At 34.4% G+C, this 25,906-nt stretch overlaps 1 non-coding gene and 1 pseudogene across 1 annotated transcript; both read right to left on the bottom strand.

Moving 5' to 3' along the window:
• Window positions 1-706: 706 nt before the first annotated feature.
• Window positions 707-18,020, bottom strand: LOC114078029 (annotated as a pseudogene).
• Window positions 18,021-23,692: 5,672 nt separating this feature from the next.
• On the bottom strand, window positions 23,693-23,766 carry TRNAI-UAU. Its single transcript has one exon. It is a non-coding gene; the product is annotated as a tRNA-Ile (tRNA).
• Window positions 23,767-25,906: the final 2,140 nt, after the last annotated feature.

Here is a 25,906-nt window from a genome sequence, read left to right as displayed (position 1 = left end):
GGTTTGGCTGGGGTTTGGTCGCCTAAGCTTCTCAAGCCTCGTGACGGTGTTGTCTTTTGCACAACACTTTCAGAATGAAAGATGACATAAGTCAGCCCTACTATCTTCACCGAAATTTGACACCGGTGACTTGAAATTCTAATCAATGCTCTGATACCATGTGAGAAATATATTGGAAGAATATTATTGAATTGTGTATATTAATTGTTACATTGAGACCCTATTTATAGACACTACATTGGAATCCTTTTCTAACTAGGATTCATATTCCTATTCTAAGTAGGAAATACTTATAAATACTTATTTCTATGCTAACAAATACAAAATTTCACCATCATAAAGACTCATCAGACTTGAATCTTCTACCTAGCAATGACTCGACTTGATGCAAACGCTGAATCATAGAAGCCATAGTTTATGATACGACAATCTTCAAGCTTACCCATATATAGTACAATTTATGCCTTGTTCAATGACAACTAATCGACAATGACATTCACTTCTGGTCATTTGGTGAAGTTTATTGAAGTTAAATGAAAAGGGAACAATACGAACAATTTAACTATTGAAGAAGCAAATGAGTGTTAAAGGTGATGCAGAAGCAACATAAAAAGTCTTTCGACAGATCGAAATACATACAGCCTAAGAGCAAATGTCGCAACACTTTGTACAAAATTAGTTTGTCAAATTGAAGAGATAGAACATATCAAAAGTGATGATAAAGCAGGGCTTTCAAGTCCTTCCTTTTTAGCTTTACTAAGGCCTTTGAAGAACCACCAACTGTCCTGCAATCAGAAACTTTGACGTTCAGTATGGTAACTATCTTTCTGTACGAACACATATGTAACTATATATCTAGACAACTGTAAAAAAAAAAAGACACTTACCTTTCAAAACGTAATTTCTTCTCCTCTTGTAACTCTAAGATTTTCTCTTCAATTGTATTTTTAGTCACAAATCTCACAATGCTGCAAATTTGGGAACACCAATAAGCTCGCTCCATTCAACGGCATCTAAAGTGCATGAAATACGAAACATACTTGACTGGTTTATGTAGATCTATTCGACGAATTCTATCTAGGGCTTGCTGCTCCACCACAGGATTCCACCAAGTATCCATTATGAAAATCTAGTAAAGATGAAGAGATGAGCCACCTAATATGACATGCATGATGTGCTTATTCAACAGATAAATACAAGTAATAAAATGAATCCTCACATGTGATGAAACTTTAATATCGAGGGCAATGCCTCCATCTTTCAAGCTCATAAGCAGTATCCTGCAATCTGAATCCTTAGTGAATTTGTCAACTGCACCATCTCTTGCAGTAATAGACATGGATCCAACTAATTGAACACAATTGACGCCCAGTAGCTGAATACAGACAATGCAAGTTCCCTTAATTGTTAGTCTGAAAGGGGAAGTAGGAAGGGAGAAAGTAACATTATGTCTTACATCAAGAGAACGTTGTATTAGATTCAAAAATGATGTGAACTGGCTAAAAACTACTCCTTTTGCAGAAACGTCCCTTTCAACCATGATGCTAATTTATCTCTTCTACATTCAATAAAAGTAAAAAATGAGCATCAAGCATGTACTTAGCAGACCCCCTCACTTTGAAATTGAAGATGGAGTTTCATACTATAAAATAGAAATATATAGCAATACCAGATAAACAAAGTGAAGAGAATGCAATTGCATACCAAATCGTCTAATTTAGTACTTGTCTTGAATTACTTAGCTGATTTTTTCCCCATATACTTGAGGAGCTAAACCCTTTGCCAGTAGGTTCAGAAGTAGAATCCCCCTTATCATTATTCACAGTGAACGCAAATGTAAGGGGTTTGGTACATAAAGGGCATGCCATCTTCTCCTTACTTTCAACAAAATCTATCAAACATGCCTTGCAAAAATACGTGTCTGCAAGATGTAACCTGAAACAATCAAAAGAGATTAACAGTTCAAAAAAGATAAAGACTTTGTACTACAAGTATTTAAAACCGTTTAATACAAGTAAATGGCATTTGAAAGTTCAACATACAATATATAGGCTGACAATGAGAAATTGAATGGTACCTTGAATGGACAACATAATTTAGTAATTGCCAAAAGAAGAGAGCTTTCAAATTTAACTTCAGCTGAATGACTAATCGGCAGTGGGTAGAGGTGCACAAACTCACTACTGGATCTTCCACTGCATCGTGACATAAGTTACATGCTTGTTCAACATCTCCAGCCTCTTTATTGCCACTGGCCAATTCTGTTAATGACCCGTAGTAATGATGATCAACTAACTACCGATTAAAGAAAGACATTGGTTAAATTTTGTTAATGACCTGTAGTAAGACAAATACATTTATGAGAGGCATGTTCAGACAAAAGCAAAGAAAAGTCGGTGTCTGTATTTGAGTTCATATTAACTAAAAGCAGTCACTTAAAAATTAAGTTTATGAAAAAAAGACTAGCACAAAATAGTAGCTTTGACATGAAAAAATAATTTGACAAGCATTTATGAAGCATTAGCTTGGTACTTGCCGCAGGCGTACAGTTGTAGCAAACATGGGAAAATAGTTTTTCATCAGAGTTCTAGTATGGACACTGCACCAAATATGAAAATAGACTTTTATCAGAGACAAGTAAAGTTGACTTGAAGGATGAAGCGGACGAATTTGAAAATGAAATGTATACTTATAGAATTGTTGTCGTCTTCTACGAAGCAATGACTTGTAGGTTATGTATTCATCAGTATCCAAAGAAACTTTCATTGTCTTAACCTAAACCCCAAAAAGGTAACCAGTAAGAAGATTTTTTTCAAATTCAAGCACACAACATTACTGCAATACAGAACTTATAGTCTTTGTTGGAAGTGCAAGATCAACAACTTTTTCTTCTTTGGTACGTTCTAGCATTATATTTTTCAGAATTTTGTGATTCAACAACACCATTGCATCTCTACGCTTCTCATCATATATCGGCTTTACAGGTATTTCAATATACTAGAAAAAAAAGAAAAAGATGCTTCAATTTTACTATATCAGCAATATGATGTTGAAGCTCATGTATGTTAACTTACTTTTTTCTACCAGTGAAAGTATTTAGCACATCCGTAAGGGCAATAATCAGTAGAGAATTTATGAAAGAACAGACAACACAAGATATTTCAGATGTAACATTGTTTGAGAAGCAAAAGGATAACAATATAAACTTTATGTCTATCTAAAATCAAGTCCTTTTCCATCACAAACTTCGCAAAAGTAATAAGCATAAGGATCAACTCTTAAGAAACGGACCTGTATAGAAGTAAAAAATTTGATTAACCTCACAAATATAGGAAGTAAAGAAAATGTAGTTAAACTTGCAGAAGTTAACTTACTAATGAGTACAATACTTCGATTTGCAGGTGTGCACCAGTTAAGGCCCACAAATATGTTAGAACAAATGAACAAGAATGATAACATTACAAGGAATAAAAAATAAAACTTGCTTGGCTTAGAGGCACGTTAATACGTTTCTTGAAGATAGTTGGAGTCTCTCCCACGAGCAATCGGAAGAATAGATAACAACTCTATCTTCGGGATTAAACTAAGCCACAAAACAAGTAGCATTCAAGAATGTTGCTCTTCTATTCTTGAATTGGTGATTTCACCTTTTGATTAATGTCTCACAAGTGTTTCCAAGGGAAAGTGCTTTTGTTTGAATGCTTATCTTTTTCAACCAAAAGAAACTCAATTTATAGGATAAAGGTTTTGCAAGAAAAAGATTTTTAATTAATAGAATTTATTATAGGTTCATGCATTTAAAATAAAATTTATCTTTCAAAATTCATAACGTAGAGCGTCTTACAAAATCCTATAACATAGAATTAAAACAAAAAATAATGTTACAACCCACATTCATTATTTTGTTATTTTCAAAACTTTCAACGGATGGATTTTGTTTCAAATTTAATTGAAATACTAATTCTTACAATCCCCCACTGGTTTCAAGAAATTTTATCTTTGAAAAATCTAAAAAATATTTTTAGACATTAATCTAGTGACATGCATCAATAATGGTGTCTTTTGGACTTGAACCATTAGCTATTGAAGGTTTTCTAAATCATTGACTACTTAGTGAACAAATCATGAACTAAGTGGTTCACTGAATGAAGTTAGAAAAAAAAATACTCCACGCATATCACTACGTTCCGGTGAAAATTGAAATCCTTTGACACCTTACGGCCATGTGTCCAGAATCCTTTTAGCCAAGTGCTTTAAGATTTTCCTGTTAAAAATCTTATTGAAGAGGCCTGCACTTCACACTTAGTGCGGTGAATTCATCAAGAGTAACTTTGCATACTCCGACCAAATAGTCTATGAACTTCATTAAGAGAAAATTAATCGCATCCTCCTTTACAACAAAGTATCGGTAAATCTATCAAAGTATTCCTACACACTCCAATTGAAATCGATTTATAGACTTACTAAGAGAATATAATTTCATCCTTCTCTTCAGTAGAAATATCATTAAAATTTATCAAAAGTTTTCTTACTAACCCAACCGAGATCGGTCTTATAAATTTATTAAGAGAAAAGAATCTCAATCATGCACATCTACTTATTTCATTTTATTTTGAAAATGGAAATTTTATTGATGTGCTTCACAATTGTAACTTATTTGTTTTTCCCTTTGAACCAAGATTACATCATTAGGTAGGGTTACCATAAAGTACAATTAATTTACAACATGCTTTATTCCCATACCATTACAGGTTTCCACCACTAACTCTTTGCCTAACCCTTTAGACAAAGGATCCGCTAAATTAAATCTAGACTTCACATATTGAAGCGATATCACGCCTTCCTCCAATAATCTCCTCACATGATTATGTTTGAGATGAACTTGTCTTGACTTGCGATTGTAGCAATCACTTGAAGCCCGGAATATAGCAGCTTGATTATCACAATAGATAGTTAAAGGTGGTACTGGCTTACTCCACAAAGGAATATCTATCAACATAGATCGAAGCCAATCAACTTCCTCTCTGGCAGAAGACATAGCTATAAATTCTGATTCCATGGTTGAATGAGTAATACGTGTCTGCTTTTTTGATTTCCAAGAGATCACTCCTCCAACCAAAATGAAAATCCAAGCAGTAATAGATTTAGAGTCATGCGGATCAGAATTCCAAGTAGCATCATTATAGCCTTCAAGAATAGCTGGAAATATAGAATAATGTAGGCCAACATTTATCGTACCCTTCAGGTATCTTAAAACACGAATTAAGGCATTCCAATGTTCAACTCCGGGATTACGAGTAAACTTGCTCAAAGTTCCTACTGCGTAACCAATATCCGGCCTGGTACAATGCATGGCATACATAAGACTCCCAACAATTTGAGAATATGCCAGCTGATTGAGAACATCACTAGAGTTCCGCAATAGTTTGATGCTAGGATCAAATGGTGTACGAGCAGGTTTGTCGTCAAAGTGACCAAACCTCTTTAGAACTTTCTCAATATAACTTGATTCAGTAAGAGTCAAGCCATTCGCTGATCTTATAATTATAATACCTAAAATTACATCAGCTTCTCCAAGATCTTTCATTTCAACTTGAGAAGCTAGAAAAGATTTTGTTTCTTTGACTCTTTCAATATCAGTTCCAAAAGAACAACATATCATCTACATAAAGAGATATTATAACAACAGATTTTTTTTGAAAATTTCTAAATATACAAATATTACCACCATTGATTGAGTAGAAATTAGAAATCATTACTCTTCTAAATTTCTCATTCCATTGTTTTGGAGCTTGTTTTAATCCATAAAGAGATTTAAGAAGCTTATAAACTTTGTGTTCTTGACCAGGAACAACAAATCATTCTGGTTGTTTCATGTAAACCTCTTCATCTAGGTCTCCATTTAGAAATGCAGTCTTCACATCCATTTGATGTATTACCAGACTATTAATTGCGGCTAAAGCAATCAAGAGTCGAATAGAAGTCATTCGAGCTACAGGTGCAAAAGTATCAAATTAATCAATATCTTTCAATTGAGTAAAATCTTTTGCCACCAAGCAATCTTTGTACTTATCTAAGGTTTCATCAGATTTTAATTTCTTTCTAAAGATGCATCTACAACCAATAGACTTACATCCAGGAGGGAGGTCTGATAAAATCCATGTATTGTTTGACATACTAGAGTGCATTTCATCATCAATAGCTTCATGCCAGAATGTAGCATCATGTGAAGTCATTGCATCAACACAATTTTCAGGATTCCTTTCAACTAAATAGACTTGAAAATTTGGTCCAAAGTCTCTTGGTTTGGCTGATCTTGCACTACGTCTTGGTTGACTTTCTTCCAAAGGTTCAACTATTTTTCTTTTAAGAGTATATATAGAAGAAGTTGTATTTTGTTCCAAAGACTCTTTTATCTTAGGAAATATATGCTCAAAAAAGTTATCATGCAACGATTCAATAATGGTGTGAGGGCTTGGAGTCTCAAGATTCAAAATCTATGAGCCTATTGGTTTGTGAATAACCAATAAATACACAATCTACTCCTTTATACCAATCTTAGTCAATTGTTGATCTGGTAATCTAATATGAGCCAAACAACCCCATACTTTAAAATAATTTATATTTGGATTTTGATTCTTCCAAAGTTCATACGGAGATGAATCATGTTTCTTGGAATGAATTCGATTCAAAATATGACATGCAGAAAATAAGGTTTCAGTCCACAAATTTGCATTGATACCAGATCCATAAAGCATAGAGTTAACCATTTCAATAAGAGTTCTATTTTTCCTTTCTGCTACACCATTTTGTTGTGGTGTATACGACATAGTCAATTGTTACTCAATGCCTTCTTTTTCACAAAAATCAATAAAATCTGATTTTAAATATTCTCCACCTCTATCAGATCTAATTGATTTAATCTTCAAACTCAATTTATTTTTAACTTCTGCTTTATATGTTTTAAAAGTCTCAAATGTCTTATCTTTTGTTTTTAATGGAAAGACATATGTATACCTTGAGTAATCATCAATGAAAGTGATAAAATATCTCATTCCGTAACGTGATAAACAATCCATCTCACAAATATCTGTGTGGATTATTTCCAAAAGTGTGGATATCCTTTCAACATACTTAAAAGGTTTCTTTGTTATTTTACATTTACTACAAGTAATACACTTAGCAACATGATCCATTCTACAGTCTTTAATTAATCCATTTTTCATCACAAGTTGATGGATCTAAAATTCACATGACCAAGACGTTCATGCTATAAATCTAAAGACTCCATAACATAAGCAGAAATATTTTCATTTTCAATATTGAGTTTGAACATGTCATTTGTAGCATAACCTTTTCCAACAAACATGCCTTGTTTAGATAAAATAAATTTATTTGCCTCAAAATCATTTTAAAGCCATGCTTTGAAAGAAGCGTACCTTACACCAAGTTCTTTCGAATATCAGGAACATGCAATACGTCTATCAATGTGACCATCTTTCCAGCAGTAAATTTTAGTTCAACAGTTCCTTTTCCCACAACCTTAGAAGAGGATGAATTTTCCATATGCAAAACTTTATTGCCCCCACTAATTCATAGGTTGTGAAAGAATTTCGATTACTTGATATATGACGAGTTGCATTAGTGTCTATCCACCATTCTACTTGATCTCCCGCTACAAATGCTTTTGTGACCATTGCCACAATTAGTACGCTTGAAATTTTTACTCGTCTTTTCCTTCAAAAATTTATTATTTGCAGGTTCCTTCTTGATCTTTTCTTCAACAACATGAGCTTTCATGATGGGCTCCTTCAAGAGGTTATTGTCACAGTATCGTCTCTTGTTCAATTTGCAAGTGCTGCAATAATTGTTCAAGAGTCAAATCTTCCTTCTTGTGTAAGAGTTTGATTCTGTACTCTTTCCAAGATGGAAGAAGTTTTGAGACAATAGCACCAACATGAAAGTTTTCATCAAGAGCAATTCTAGATATAACAATTTTATTAGATATAAGTTGAAATTCTTGTACTTGTTCAGTGATTGACTTGTCATCAACCATTTTGAACTCCATATAATTTGAAACAAGAAATTTCTTTGAACTCGCCGCTTTTGCTAAATGGATAGCTTTAAGAGTATCCCAAATCTCCTTAGAAAATTTGCATTTAATATAATATCAATCATAATATTTGTTGGACACTCCTCCAAGAATATAATTCTTGCATAAGTAATTATCATCTTGCCATTTGGCAACTTGTTCTTTAATTAAAGTAGCCTCCTCCGTTGCTACCTCAGAACTAGGAGCCTCAGGACAAGGTTTCTCAAGAACATATGCAAACTTTAATCGTTTTTAAAAAGAATTTCATCTTTCCACGCCATCTAGGAAAGTCTTTGCCATCAAATATTTAAAAATTAGGATTAGGCAAAGATGGAACACTTTTCGTTATTGATGTGGATGCCATAGAGACAACTATCTTAAAATTGTTAGAACAAATGAACAAGAATGATAAAAATTACAAGGAATACAAAATAAAACTTGCTTGGCTTGGAGACACGTTAATACGTTTCTTGAAGATAGTTGGAGTCTCTCCCACGAGCAATCGGAAGAATAAATAACAACTCTATCTTCGGGATTCAACTAAGCCACAAAACAAGTAGCATTCAAGAATGTTGCTCTTCTATTCTTGAATTGGTGATTTCACCTTTTGATTAATGCCTCACAAGTGTTTTCAAGGGAAAGTACTTTTGTTTGAAGGCTTATGTTTTTCAACCAAAAGAAACTCAATTTATAGGATAAAGGTTTTACAAGAAAAAGACTTTTAATTAATAGAATTTATTATAGGTTCATGAATTTAAAATAAAAGTTATCTTTCAAAATTCATAACGTAGAGCCTCTTACAAAATCCTATAACGTAGAATTAAAACAAAGAAGAATGTTACAACTCACATTCATTATTTCGTTATTTTCAAAACTTTTAACGGATGAATTTTGTTTCAAAATTAATTGAAACACTAATTCTTACATTATATTTAGATTCTAAAGCAAGAACCGCTTTTGCGGCGTTGCTGTCTACAGATTGGATATAATGCGCCTATGCCACAGAAGTTCAATCAGTTAAGAAAATTGCAGCTAACATATCTCGTTGCATACGAACTTTAGGAGTTCATGTGTTACCACTAAAGATTATTCAGCATTTAACAGTACATGTTTTATAAGATTCTTCACAGTCTAATAGCATATCATTCAGCAGTTAACGGTATAGGTTTCTTCATAATCACCATACTAATCTTCATATTTACGACTCCAATCACATGATCAATGTGAAGAATTAAAGAAAAAAATTGCATAAACAAGAAATTGAACACCAAGTACAGATAGAGAACGCCAATTGAAGAATACAACGACATAACATATGACTTGCCTCATCCAATATTATACGATTCCACTTCACCGAATGCAGAACTGACTTCAACGTGGACACAATATGAGCAGCAGGTTTTGAGTTCCTACTGCGATTTTATGAGTTCTTGCTGCCCTTCTTTGACTGTTTTGGAATATAGTCTTCCTCGATAGTGGGGTACGTAGTAATGACAAAATTATATTCCTCCAGTTTGTACATACATTTCTCCATTCCGGCACCATGATAAACAAAAGTTTTATTGCTTCCTCTAGTGGTGTAGCGTTCAATCTCACGAAACCATTAAATTTCTGCAATTACAGGACATACAACAAGAGTTCCTTTTACTGCTGGGAGTAGTTTCTCAAGTGAAGATGACAAGGAATTTTTTTGTAATTCGCGTTGAACAAGCACAAGAGCGATGCCTTGAATAGTCTTCCCGATCCCCATTTCTATTAGAATATATGACGAATATATTCCAATTTATTACCTTTATTAAGTGTATATTTATTTCCTACTTATAGCCACCTTGTTAAAAATTTGGTGTCGGTTAGAAAATTTACAAACGATAACTCTGTCTGTTAAATTTGATCCGTGTGGATTTACTGTGAAGGATTTTCGGACGGGGAGACCGGTAATGAGGTGTGAAAGTCGGGGAGAGCTTTATCACATCACTTCTTCAGTCACTTCTTCATCTGCTTTTGTCGTATTGGCACCATCCCTTGGGCATGATCATTTGGGTCACCCAGGAGCATCTTGTCACGACCTGGATTATGGAATGCGGATCGCAACTGGCGTCGTTGACCTCTCAGAGGTCACAGACAAGCCTCCTCTTGCATTCATCACATTCATATGGTTATTTTTAGCGAAAAATTGAAAACTTTTAAACATATGATATATACATAGACTTCATAGTTATTTCATGAATTCATCATATACTAAGCTCAACATAAATATAACAACCATCTATCATAAGAATCGATTTGAAATAGAATAAGAATAATCATAAATACGTTTGCCAAACACGACCTTATTACAAAAGCTTCGAAATGAAAGTACGAAAGAAACGGTAGGGACAACATCCACTAGATTTTTCTAAAACTAAGGCTAGACTAAATCTGTAGCATCCTCGAAATCATGAGGACCTACCAAATGGTTTAGAGAAACGCTGAAGTCTAAACCGCTGCAAGTTTCATCAACCTGTCCTCTGACCTACACCTATAAAAATAGTAACTAGTAGGGGTTAGTACACCACTTGTACTAATTATGGGAGTATGCACACATACACATAAGGCTATGCATGATCAAAGAAAGCTCTTCCTAAACAACATGCTGTTTCTGGAAAGCCTAGTCAATAGACTTCCCAAAATCGTTAGTTGTGAATTGTGGTATGAATATGATGTATTTTAATTCATTCAAAGCGCACAACTCATTTTCTATATTACAATACATTAGTATCATCAACATAATTTTAGAACAACTCGGGCTAAGATTTGAGATTTTTGATTCTCTTAGGCCGAGAGCTCCTCTTTGTGCACTTATATTATTTTTCAGTCTTTTTCTTCTTCTTATTGTGTAGTTCAATAATTCTTTTGATCGTATGTTTTATTTACAAGTGCAATGATTCATTGTAGTCCCATACCCACAATGAATCGATGTAAGTAATACAAGGACTATGGAATGATTTCCCTACCTTATAGTGAGTCATTCTTTACATTATATATTCATTACCTTTCATAAGCAATTATCTATTGATCATGCCATTGATTTCATTACTTTTATGTTTTATATATTATGCATTTCATATAGACGAGACTTTGGAATCGTTGATGTAGCATAATACATCTCAAGTGAGGGCCCCGAGGGCCTTCTTTAGCAAACATAGAGTTTGTTTCATTCGTTCAGTCGTACTTCACATTATTCATTTCATTCATTCGTAGGCTGATGTAAACAACAGCTATACCTAGGATAAGTTTAAGACTCTCATAGGGATCATGAAGTGCAATGACCAAGAATGACCTAATGTCATTACTTGAATTCGATTTCACCTCCTGATTGTCTTGCACAAACACCTTCGGTATCGTTCATTTCATTATCTTTCATACTTTGAGGCTGGCCTCATTCTTTATTTGGGAACTTTAACCTTAACTGACATAGATCATGTGAGCATCATATCCAGTGTCTTTTCCACACAGAAAAGAGGTGGAATCACCGGCCAAAGTGACCCGAACATGCTAGCGTATATAGGGAGTCGAACCCTGCTATATCCCTATATTAGCAGTATAGGTTCAAAGACTAGGATATATAAGGAGACACATACTCGTCATGCCGGACAGTCTCATCTCATGAGAGTTACGTGAACCTCCGCCCTTCCCGAAAGAAGGCATCAGTGCTCATAGCTAGCCTATCGGTGCTCAGTATAAAGTTCCATTACATTCAACTTAGCATCATGGAAGCTAGCTTCTAGTATGAGGACATCATAGCTCATTAGATGATTTCTTATCTCATCATTAGTATTAAGTGTGCATTAACTTCAATACTTTCATTAAGTGTTCATAGAGACTGGTCTCTTCATTAACTTTACACTCTCATAGTGAGTACGTTTTGGTAATATTTACTTAGGCTCATTTGAGATTGCTCTCATCTTTCACATTAGCCTCTTATCATTTTTCATTATCATCATAGATTAACATAATTACTCACCTCATTACGTGAATGTTCATTTATTCTTTATCTTCTAGTGTTGACTCAAGCATTATGGAGGCTTGCTTCTTGATTGAGATTTACTTACTCTTTTGATGACTTGCCATCCTTACTTTACATTGGTGAAATGTGAATTGTCCTTACATAACATCCTTACTTTACATTGATGAAATGTGAATTGTCCTTACATATCATCCTTAGGTGTTAATGTGACTAGTCTCACACATTCTAACACCTCCATTCGTGAGTATTCTTTTAACATAGTAGCTTAGGTGTAAGTAAGACTTGTCTCACTTCCTTTAACACCCCATTCTGGTCACTTACTTAATTTAGACCCCTTTAATTATGTTATAACTCACGTTACTTCTTTACTTTAGTGTAGTAGCTTTATTTCATCATTTATGGACAATGAGCACTTCTTTCAATGAGTTACATATGTTCATAGGTCATTCTTTTAGAGCATGTTGGGAGTTGTCCCAATGGATGGCATGCCCTTGGTTATGGATTCATTGAATTAGTTTAGAAGTGCTTATAATATATTTGATACTCTTACTATACAATATTGGTATATGATTAGTATTGGCATAAACATTTGGGTATAGATTACATAACCATCTTTGCTGGCATAGGCCAATTTTACATTTTTTCATGCTTGGTTGGATATGTATATTGTTCATTAGCCAATCTTTTAATTATTTAACATAATGTTATAGCCATTTGCATGCATCCCTTTTGAACAATGTATTGTTAGCCATTTTATTGGCGTAAGCCAAACAATCACTCAAATTATGATTTCATTGGAGATCTTTTTAGCCAACCTTATAACATAACCATAGGCATAACTTTTTTAAACATCTTGAACAGCACAATATGATAATTTAACGAACACAACATCATCAACAAGTCACATTTACAGTAGGTATGCACAACAAATCGTATCATCTTCATACATAACAGTTTCGGACACATCTTAACATAGTATCATTCTCTTAATCAATCTTGGTTCATGACTTTAGTGTAACGTTTTTAAGACATATTAGACAGCATAATATTAATATTTGATGAATTTAACACCTTCATAACGTCACAATAACAGCAATGCAACATTCGGACAAACACATCAACACTTAAAACAATTATAGGTGTAACTAACACATCGTCGATTCATGATTCACGTTTTAAGCACTTAACTTTATATGATCATAACCTCATAGTTTAATCAACATTAATAATTCAAGAACATTACACATAAGATCATCCAGCACCACATACCCACAACATGATCTCTAACCTATTCAACATGGAATTGAAAAGGATACTAGGGACAAAGGAGTTCGACGAGAACACGGGAACAACCCTAGTTTTCAAGATCTTTGAATCGTTGAAAGAAAGTTCTCTTGGAGAAATAAGTCCAGGAGATAAACCCATGCCTTATGTAGAACTTAATCTATGAAGACCACCTTGAACGAAACCTTGAAATCGCCCTACAGAAATCGATAAATTTTTTGCCTTTTTCTTGCGTTCGTTGCTTACTGTTTTTGCGTCCTTTTTGTCTACGAGTTTGAACGTGATTTTTGGGTTTAATAACTGATATTGACTCATTCAAATTAGGTTTTAATAAGTTAATTAAATAAAGTAATTAACTAATTACTAAAAAGCCCCTCCTATATTGACTAGAACTAGAAAAACACAATACATGGTCAAATCTGAAATTTTTCCTAAGAATTTCGTTTTGTCCATTTAAATTAATTAATTAAATGGATAATTAATTAATTAATGTACCTAGGGTAACTATTAAAGTTCCCCTAAATCATTGGAACAAAAATTAACCCTTTTGGACCATCCTAGGTTAAGTACTAGGATGTTTCTTAAGTTGTACTAGGTTAGTGTAAAAATATCGGTTTGACCCCTTTAATTTAATTAATTGAGTGGATAATTTAATTAATTAAGTGAACTAGGGTAATTAGTGAATTACCCTTAAGTCGTTATAACCATAGCTAATCCTTTGAACCATCCTAGGTTAGGTACTGGGTTGTCTCTTTAACTAGTACTAGGTTAGTGTCAACCCAAATTTGATCTTAGGTTGTCGGGTGAACTAATGGATCCAATTTGGTCAGTCCTAGTTTATTTAGTTATTTAGGGCAGTAATTTAGAGTCTAGAATTGGTAGGGAGGTTAGGACCCACATGGAGTAGTTCCGTGTGCACGTTTTTCCCCCTAACTACCCTAACCGAATTCAGTTAGGGTGGTCCCGTCCTTTGGCAGCTTCTTCACATGTCTTACTCATGTGCTTGCACATGGGTTGGTTGAACTTTCCTAACTAACTATTGTTTATGGTTTATTTGGGAATGTTTACTTATTGTCCCAAGGATCCTCATTATGTCCTTGGGCACTGTTTAATCTACATAATCATTTTAAATGATCATGTGCTATGGTACTAGGCTTGACATTTGGATGCCTAGTACTTTGTGTGCAAATACTAGAAAATATATGTTTTTAGCTTAGGGTCTTCATTGCAGGTACATTTCTTAAACAAGCTCATTAATGTTAGAAAATTAGCTAACACCCTTTAAGCCAATATTTTCTAATATGCTCAATATTTTGCTTATTTGGGTATTATATAGAAATTGGCTAATACCCCTTAGCCAATTTTATATACCATGCCCAATATTTCTCAATATTAGGCATTGGGATGCCTATGTACCTCCGATACGCATTCTAAAGACCTATTGGACTCTTCACTAGGCATGTAATTTTCTGGAATGTTAACACATCTGTTTTGAACTCTCTTAGGAAAAATAAATTGATTAAATGTAATCAAGTTAAAACTCTCATATTTGTCATTCTTGTCCTCTGGGAAAACATGTTAAGTTGCGTTTTTATCAATCCAGTTCTCACACTTATATGCCATTTGATATTATCCATAGTGATCTTTGGACATCGCGTATTTGGAGCTCATCGATATTATGTCTTGCTTGTGGATGATTATTCTAAATTTTTGTGGACATTTCCTTTATCACACAAATCACAAACATTTTCCACATTTTTGAGTTTCAAGAAATTTATAGGAACCTAATTTGAGCGAGACATAAAAAATATACAATGCAATAATGGCAGGGAATTTGATAATGGCCCCTTTTGAGATTTTTGTAAAACAAATGGTCTCTCGTTTCGTCTTTCTAGTCCTCTACATCCCCTCAAAATGGGAAAGCCGAAGTTAAATTTGTATGATCAACAACATTATCGTACATTATTGGCCCATGCTTCCGTTCCTCCTTCCCTTTGGCATCATGCTTTGCAAAAGACGACTTTTCTTCTCAACATTCTTCCTCATAAGCTTTTAAATTATCAATCTTCTATTCGAGTTTTGTATCAAAAAGATCCGTGTTATTCTCATCTTAGGGTGTTTTGGATGTTTATGTTATCCTCTTATTCCCTCTACAACCATAAACAAACTTCAACCCCGGTCGACTCCTTGTGTGTTTTTAGGGTATCTTTCAAATCAGCATGGGTATAAATGCTTTGAGTTGTCATCTAGAAAAATCATCATTAGCCATTCCGTAATATTTGATGAGACACACTTTCCCGTTGCAAAAACTAGTACTCCTCAAACTCAATCTTATGAGTTTCGAGACAATGGACCATCTTCTTACCTGGTACATCATTTCACTACCTCTCCTAACCCACAAGTTACACCTATTCCAGAAAGTGATTCCGACGTTCCAGATGACCGGCACACCCATCCCCAGTCGACTCCTGGTCTTCCCCAGTCGACTGTACCGATTCCATCTACTCCTTCCACTCTCCATCCAACTCTCTTCCTAGCCCCACTCCGATCTCTCCCTCACGTCACCCCACGGGTCCTGTTACTCGGAGCCAACATGGGATTTCAAAGACTAAGAAGTCCGTTAACCTTCTTACATCAACATCTAAATCCCCCCTACCTCGTACCCCTGTATCTGCTCTTCATGACCTGAATTAAAAAATGGCTATGGATGAAGAATATAATGCTCTTATTGAAAATAAGACGTGGGAGTTAGTGCCCCATCCTTCAAATGTTAATGTAATTTGGTCTATGTGGATTTTTGCTCATAAAGAAAGATCTGATGGTTCATTTGAGAGGCATAAAGCCCGTCATGTAGGTGATGGTAAAACTCAACAGGTTGCTGTGGATTGTGGTGAGACGTTTAGTCCGGTCGCCAAACCAGCGACTATTCACACGGTTCTCAGTTTGGCTCTCTCTAAGGCCTGGCAGATCCATCAAGTTGATGTCAAAAATGCCTTCCTACATGGGGAACTCAAGGAGACAGTTTACATGTATCAACCTTTGGGGTATCGGGATCCGAATCATCCTAATCATATGTGTTTGCTGAAGAAATCTCTATATGGGCTCAAACAGGCTCCAAGGGCTGGGTATAAGAGGTTTGCTGACTTTGTCCGTACTCTTTGTTTTTATCAAAGTACTTCGGATCATTCGTTGTTTATTAATCGTCGAGGTGATTTTATGGCGTACCTCTTATTGTATGTCGATGATATAATCTTGACTGTATCCTCGGATAAGCTACGTCAGTTGATCATCTCTCGTCTTAGCTCGGAATTTGCTATGAAAGACTTGGGACATTTGAGCTATTTTCTTGGCATTGCAGTTACTCGTCATGCCGGTGGTTTATTTTTTTCACAAAAGAAATATGCTACAGAGATCATTGAACGAGCAGGAATGTCATCGTGTAAGGCATCTTCTACTCCGGTGGATACAAATCCGAAGCTCAGTACTACTACGAGCAAATCATTTGAGAATCCCTCTCTTTATAGAAGTCTTGCCAGCGAACTTCAGTACCTTATGTTCACAAGACCCGATATTACTAATGCCGTACAACAAGTATGCTTATTCATGCATGACCCGAGGAAGGAACACATGCACGCACTTAAGCGCATTTTGCGCTACATACAGGGTACTATGGATTTTAGTCTTCACATGTTTCCGTCCTCCACCTCAACCCTTATTTCGTATACTGATGTTGATTGGGGTGGATGCCCGGACACACGATGTTCAACGTTGGGTTACTGTGTCTTTTTGGGTGATAACTTGATCTCTTGGTCCGCTAAACGTCAGGCTACCTTATCCCGTTCTATTGTAGAGGAAGAATATTGAAGGGTAGCCAATGTGGTTTCAGAATCATGTTGGTTGCGAAATTTGTTGTTGAAACTTCATTGTCCTATACAACAGGCTACATTGGTGTATTGTGATAATGTGAGTGCCATATATCTTGCAGGTTATCCGGTTTAGCATCAACGTACTAAGCACATTGAAATGGATATACATTTTGTCCAGGAAAAGGTGGCTCGCGGCCAAGTTCGCGTGTTACATGTCCCCTCGGGTTATCAGATTGCAGACATATTCACCAAGGGTCTTCCTTTGGTGTTATTTGAGGACTTTCGGGACAGTCTTAACATTCGGCGACCTCCTTCTTTGACTGAGGGGGTGTGTTAGGATAAATGATGAATATATTCTGATTTATTACCTTTGTTAAGCATATATTTAGTTCCTACTTATAGCTAGGTGTATATTTAGTTTCCTTAATTATAGTCTTGTATTGACTGTATATAAACCATTTGATATTAATGAAATAGGAAGGGGATTAAACTCTTTCAATTTCATCAGCAAGAATACCCCCTTTGATTCGAGACTTTTGTTTTTTTAGTTGACCAAGCTAACCACTCTTTTTGGTACCTCAATAACGGCAAGATAAAATTTGATGGTGGCTCAACAGTTTCAGAAGGTGATTCCGCGTTCTGATTATCCAAGTCTAGATCTTGTGAATATTTGTTAAGAAGAGTTCATCCATTGTTTGTTCCACTAACTCCATATCAAAATATTTCTTCTTTCCTTTTGTTTCCTCTTTGAATAGAATTTCCTTCTATCCATCCTTTTCTTCAATCGATGATAATTTCTTTTGTCTGAGTTGAATGCAACTTGAGATACATGAAAACAATTATCAAATTACAAACAAATTAGAAAATGTAAACTTTCAAAATGATTCAAGAAATTCAAGATTTTTGAAAGAGAAGAAAAAGAAGATCCTGAAGGATTCATTTTCCCAGAAAACAGAGAGAAATCAGGGCTTTACGCACAAATGAAATTAAGAGCTAACTTAAATGAAACTACAAAGAACCTTGATTTTTAAAAAAAAAATTATAATACCTTTTTATAGTCATTTTCTTTAAAATATAATTTTGAAATTTAGTTTTTAAAAAAATCAGTTAGTGTTCATTTCCTCACAAAGAAAATCAGTTTATGTTATTTTCAACTAAACATTCACATGGAAAAGTTGTTTGCCAACCTACATATTACAGTTTACCGCCATAAAATCTCAACTAACAAAACTATTTTGATGTTACGGAAAAGGGTCAAAATTGTCCCTAAACTATGTAAAATAGACCACTTATATCCTTCATTATATTTTGAGATCAAAGATGTCCCTGTTGTTATCCTAACAGACCACAAATGCCCTCAAGAGTTAACACCCCAAATTTTTTATTGCCGTGACAATCCACGTCGGACTAATCCTTCCACCTAAGTGTTGCCAACTAGGATTCACTACAAAAGAACTAGACCTTTAGTGGCGACAATAGTTGCCACAAAAGCCCAAAAAATTGTCACTAAAATATTTTAACATTTAAATTCTAACTGTGTTTTTTTCTTCATTGTTTTTTAAAAAACAAAAATTATATCGATTAAGTAGGGATTTGAAGACGTTGTATGCTTTATTTTTATGTCATATATAAATTATAAAATGTTCAATGATGCATTATATAGTAGGATATTTGAATCGAAAAGTAATTTTGATGATTTTTCCTAATAATATTGGATATTTTTAATATTGATATTGCAAGTTATTTATTTCAGAAAATTAGGTTGCAATCGAAAATTAATTATCATATTTTTTTGTTGAAAAAATAGGTTTTGCTAGCGAATGGTTGTTGGAACTTTTAGTCGCCACTAAAAATCACTCATAACCTTTAGTGACAATATTTTATGATTTTGTGGCGACTTTGTTGACACTTAAGGTCAAGTTCATTTGTAGTAAATCTTAGTTAGTAACGCTTAGGTGGAGGGATTAGTCCCATGTGGCTTGCCACGTCACTAAAAATTTGAGATAACGGCGGGGATATTTTTGATCCCAAAATGCAATGGAGGGTATAAGTAGTTTATTTCGCATAATTAAGGGACAATTTTGACCCTTTTCCGTTGATATTATAATGACATGTACTGATCTAACTTCACGTACTTGCTGACATGGCAAATGAGCTGAAAGCTCGATTAGTATTGTTTTGTTTGCAAGTCGTTTGGTACATAGCTGGTTATAGTTACGTGGGTGAATTTATATATCATTGATAAAAAGATTCAGCACACACACTGACAGAGTTGTAGAATGCAATTGCATACCAAAGCTTCTAATTTAGTGCTCGACTCGAATTCATTTCGATGAATTTTGTTCAATATGCTGGAGGATCTAAACCCCTTGACAGTAGGTTCAGAATTAGAATCTCCGTTATCATTATTTGCAGTGAAGTCAAATGTGAGGGCCTTCGGTACATGAAGGGCATGCCATTCTCCTCATAGGAAATATGCAAAAATAGTTTTTCAGCAGAGTTCCATCCTGGACACTACACCAATTACGAAATGAGGATACAGTTTGTAATAAAAATATCCTTGCTTTCTTCTTACTTTTTCCACTTGGTAATGACACAAATTAATGAGAATTTTATGTGAAGAAAAAGAATGAAATATCATAGAGAGATAGCATACCTATCCAATTGTTCTCGACATCTACGGAACAATGTCTTGTAGGTTTCATATTCACCAATATCCAAAGAGTCTCTCCTCCTTGTAACTTGAACCTGAAAAGAAGTAACAAGTAAGAAGATACCTTTTTCGAATTGAAGCACACAGAACTAGTGCAATACAGAACTTACATCTTTTTTGAGGGCACAAGATCAGCAACTCTTTCTTTTTTGTTACGTTTTAGCAATAATTTTTTGAAAATTATGTGCTTCAAAAACACCATCAACATCGAAATTACAAGTTCACCATTGCGATAAATCAAAATATCATAAAACATTTAATTATATATCATACAAGCATATTTTAATTATTTGAAGGTTGAATGCAAGTTCACAAAAATTGTGGCCCTTCATTGAATTAAAATCAAATTAAATAGTAATGTTTAAATAACATAAATAGTGAGTAACCAGAAAACTCAACAATCAAATTTAACCCTCCACATACAATTCTCCCTAAATGGGTGAAACTAATTTATTTGCCCATTACGTAATTTTGTAAGTAATTTCTTACACAAATGAGAAGTTGTACATTGTCACCTATTATGAGCATATGTAATGTAACTTACACATATGTGTTGCCTCTAAAATAACGATATGAATTACCTCAATTATTACTACTAATTATTTTAAATTTTTCTTCTTCTCACCTATTAATTGTTTTCACAACCTTCCACATTCCTTGCTATTTTACAATATTTAATTTATCTTCATTAAATGATTTATCGTAAATACTTGTGCACATGAACATTTTTTTGGATGTGTAACATTTTTTTGAGAAACTGAAAAGCTAGTCCAATTAAACTGACTTGATATATTTATTGTATACTATTAACGCAAACTCATGAAAAGAACTCATATATATGGATTTGTGATGGGGTTTCAATCCAAAACTCAACGTGTATTAATTAATTTTTTAAGGTGGATATTTGGATACCAGAAGAAGAGATTGTTGTAGCAGTAAGAATTTTGACTAACTCAATTATTTCTAATTTTTTATTTTATCTTTTTTTTTCTACAAAGAACATATGGATTGTTAACAAGTATGAAGGACACTTTTATTATCTTTATATTTTGCTACTTTTGTTCCTTGTTACATGTATTTCGTTGGATCTTCACATGATTTCTTAGCATATTTTATTTCTAATTTTTTTTGTCACCTTTAGCCTTTAACCGATCAGTTCTCTAACTAAAACTTCAGGCTAGAAAAATGTTATCATTTATATTAATTATTATAATAAAACTTTGTTCTATCAGAAAATACATTTATCATTAATTCTAATGATTTTATATAAATTAGCATGGGATACACGTGCAACACGTGTGTCCAACAATAGTACTAGAAAAAAAGAAGAAGATATTTCAACTTTACTATATCAGCAATATGATCATGTATATTACTAACTATTAACTTACTTTGTTCCACCAGAGAAAGTATCTAGTACATCTCTCCCTCAAACTCTCGCTAGCCACTCTCCCTCTCTCGCTCCATCTCTCGCTCGCTTCCTCTCACTTTTATACAAAAGCAAGTGTATAAAATGTGTTTTTGTTTGTATAAAACGAGAAAAAATTGTATATATACATATATTTTCGTTCCCCTCTCTCCCCTCTCCCTCGCCACTCTTCCAGATCTCGCTCCCCACCTCGCCTCTATCGCTTATACAAACAGAAACGAAATGTATAAATTATTTTTCTGTGTTGTATAAAGTGAAAGAAAATTGTATATACACTTGCAAATACATATATGTTCGTCCTATACACTTATAATTATATAATACAAATATTTTCCCTGCCCAATTTTTTTTGTCTTTCTCTCTTTCTCGTTTTATACATACACAAATTATACAATTGATTTATATACAACTGCTTTCTTTTATATATGTATAACGAATTATACAATTGGTTTCTTTGTATATGTATAGCGCATTATACATATTTATATTTGCTATGGAGCGCAATTATGCAAACTTTGCTACAGCATACAAATATGAATTTTGTATTTGTTATATGTGAAAGTTGCTCTATTTAATAATTATGCATTGTACCCCTACATAAACAATGATTTTTTGACAACTTAAGATTGGAAGACAGACACCAGATATAAAATACGCATATAGACAATTTAAGAAGCATTTCAGTAATATATCTAATGTCAAGCGCAATGTAAATAAAAAAAGGTGAAATTTTATAGGAGAATTCATAAAAAATACTAATGTACATACACAAAAAGAGCAGTTGTCGATGGTTTTCACTTCATCATGGGTGAAACTGTGATGCTAAACATGTATTTTTAGTGGCAATTAGCATTTTTTGTATGTGTCACTAAAAGCTTTAGCGATATTGGATCTAATGACACTTAACTAATGTCGGTAAAGACTTTCAACACACAAAACAAATAAGGGGCTATCAGTATCACACAAACTTAGGTTGCTATTGAAAAAATAATAATAATACAAAGGGGAAAATGACATTAAATTGAAGCAACATCCATATGTGTAACCATCAATAATATCACACAATGACTAGGTCATAATTATTAATGTAGTTGATTAGGGTAGAGTTTAATTGGAAGACCCTTGGCAGGAACAGGCATTGGATCAATAACAATGTTCTCATCATGAATAAGTTTGTTCCACTTGAACCTTTTGACAAGATGGTGCATGAATACAAGTAGTTCTAATCTTGCGTACTCTTTTCCAGGACACATCCTAGGACCTCCTCCAAATGGCACAAATGTGTATGGGGCTGGTCCTGATCCTTCAAATCTTGATGGATCAAAATTTAGAGGCTCTCGAAAATATTCTGGATTTCTGTAAGTTGTATTTGAGTTCCAATATAGCTGCATTATATTATTAATTCACACATTAAATAATTTACATAACATTATTCTAGCTAGCGTGTGAAGTTCAGTTTCTTTAATTAAAAAAATTGACTACTCCCTCTATCCCATATTAGATGGCATTTTACTAAACTTGTTTGTCCTGTATTATTACTGGGAAAAAAAAGTGTAAATTATATGGGGATTTTTCTGGGGATTATTATGAAAATTCGCAGGAAACAATTTTCATACTAATCCCAAAAAAATCCCCATGTAATTCACATTTTTCTTGTAGTGGTTCCTACTTAGTTGTCACCATTTTAGATTTCACGTTTCTTAAAAAACTAAATAAGTATATTATTGTATCCTTATTTAATGTTCTCGTGAAGTCAAGTTTTCAATAAATGAATATGAATTAATTTACTAATTTGGTTAACTAATTTGACCTATATATATATATATATAAAAGGATTACTTAGTTTTTCTATATTGATCAAAATGTATGTATACTACCAAGACTAATAATTTTCAAAGAGTAAAATAGAAAGAGTTATGTTATTCATGCATTGATTTTGTGAAATGACAAATATAAAGGAACATCTGATATGCAAATCGGAAAGGAGGGAGTACTTCATCACTTACTAAATTAATCAAGAGAGAATTAATTATTTTTGCTTATTTTATCCCTACAATTAATATGATCTTTGAAAACTTAAACAAATTTTGAATAGCTATTTTTTTTAAATTAAACAAACCTACTGACCCGCCATCCTACGAAAGTGGAAAAAACTAACGGATATTTTTTTAAAAAAAATGATGGAAATAAATATAAAGTAGTGAAACACAAATTAAATAAGTTGACAATACCTCTTCCTTACAAACCGCCACCGTAAGGAAGTGGAAAAATTAAAGGCAACTTAGAATTAAGCAAAGGAAATTGGTCCCGGCGGGGCTCGAACCCGCGACCTTCGGCTCATAAGACCAACGCTCTAACCAACTGAGCTACGGGACCATCTGTTTATATTTTGATGTAATTACAAAAATAATTACATTCTTCGTATACTCCTTCTGCGTGCCTTTTTCATTTTTTTTTTCTGTGATTTATATTTGTTTTTTCTTTCTTTTAAAATATTATTATATGATAGGGGATAAATGAGAAGGGAATTACAAAGTGGGAACTAAACCACACCAATATGGTGAAAGTTCAAACAATAAATGAATTAAGCTATTAAGATTTCTAGAGTTATTGTTATATCTTTGTACTTATAATTTGTATTTTGTTTCTCGATCTGTTTTCATAAGAATAAAATTATTTAATCTCTACATGACTAATACCTTCATAAAATGATACATATATTCACTCATAACTAAACGTTAGATGCTACTAATAGTTACATAACTTTACATAACTCTAATCAGCTACCAAGCTATCCCATTATACACCTTTACTACAAAGATTGAAAACTTTACAATTTGGTTTCATCATCTTCTTTACGTCTCTCTATGAATTCTCTAGGGTTCTTACCTAGATATTCAACATAATTGGCACGGTTATCACTATTTCGGCTCTCCTCATACCGAAACCAGCAACGAACAGCGGTGTGTCCTGTTTTCTGACAGATTTGACAAGTTGGACGATCCCGCTCATAAGTTCCCTGCCCGCCGCTGGAAGATGACTGCCCGCCGCAGCCGAAGGAATGCAGGCTGTTGTTGCTGCCGTGCTGCTGACCGTCGTACGGCGGACGACTGCCCTGCCGACCGCCGCGCCCGCGGCCTCCGCTGTTTCTGCCGTAGCCGCCGCGGCTCCCCTGCCGGCCGCCACCACGCCCCCCGCGATAGTTCTGGCTTGCGGTGAGGGCGGTGGCCGGCTCCATAACAGCGGCTTCTCGGAGAAGAAGTTTGCTCTCCAAATCCACGTTGATTTCTTCACTTTTTAGCCACGAGGAGAGAGTAGCCAGGTCAACGGGCGTTGGACTGATGCGAACCGCCTGTTTAATGGAGGAGTAAGCTGATGGGAGCCCCCGAACGACGCACATGACGAGATCTTTTTCGGGAATGATTTCGTTCACGGTGTCGAGGGCTGTGATGATGGTGGAGACCTCGTCTAAATACTCCGCCATAGTTTTCGTGCCTTTGGTAATTGTGTGGAGACGATCACGCAATTGAAAAATATGAGAGTGGGAAATTGATGCATAGCGTGTTGCGAGGGCCGTCCACAGGGCTGAAGCAGTTGTGTAGGATCGGACGTGTTTCTGAACCGTGGGAGAGATGACCGCAATCAAACATGATCGGATCTGGCCATCCACGGCTTTCCAGGCGGCATGGGCCGGATTGGTTTTTTCTGATTTGTCCGTGGCGGTGATGACTGCCGGCGGCGGTTCTGTGCTTCCATCGACGTATTTGAGAAGGTAATTGGCCTCAAGGGCTGTAAGAACGGTGATTTTCCATGTAGGGTAATTTATGTCTGATAATTTTTCGGGAATCAGGGCATGAAGATGCCTGAGAAGGAGTTTAACGCCAGAAGGAAGTGAATCGAGAGGATCCACCTCGGTTGTCATGGCTGCCGCCGCCCAAGAGAAGAGAGGGAACGATCGGTGCCCTAAAGAGAGAAAAAAAAAACCTAGAGAAAAGAAGATCTAGGTTTTCTGGCTCTTGATACCATGAAGGAATATTGATTGTATTGAAGTGTTAACCTAATAAGGGAATACATGGGAGATATATATAGGAGATATAGGAAGGAGTACTAATCCTAATAGGACTAGGATTAAGGAGTACTAATCCTAATAGGACTAGGATTAGTACACAGTAAATACTAATATTATTTAATACTATTTATTTAATACTATCTGTTATTACTATATATATATATATATATATATATATTCACTATTTTAAAAGCATGAGCTTTCAACTTGAATATTTAATTATTATAATATCTCTTTCAAAAATAGTCAACTTATTTTATTTATAAATTAAATTAATTTTATTATATTGAAAGTAGATAACTTTCAAATTAAAGGATTGTGACTTTTTCAATGAGTTGCGACTTTTTCAAAGGGTTGTGACTTTTTCAATGAGTTGCGACTTTTACAAAGGGTTATGACTTTTTCAATGAGGTGTGACTTTTTTGAACTTTTCAAAGGGTTGTGACT

The sequence above is a fragment of the Solanum pennellii genome, chromosome 7 (genome assembly GCF_001406875.1).
Source record: "Solanum pennellii chromosome 7, SPENNV200".
Lineage (NCBI taxonomy): Eukaryota > Viridiplantae > Streptophyta > Magnoliopsida > Solanales > Solanaceae > Solanum > Solanum pennellii.
The sequence above is the reverse complement of the archived record's forward strand: the minus strand, read 5'-3'. Positions and strand labels throughout refer to the sequence as shown.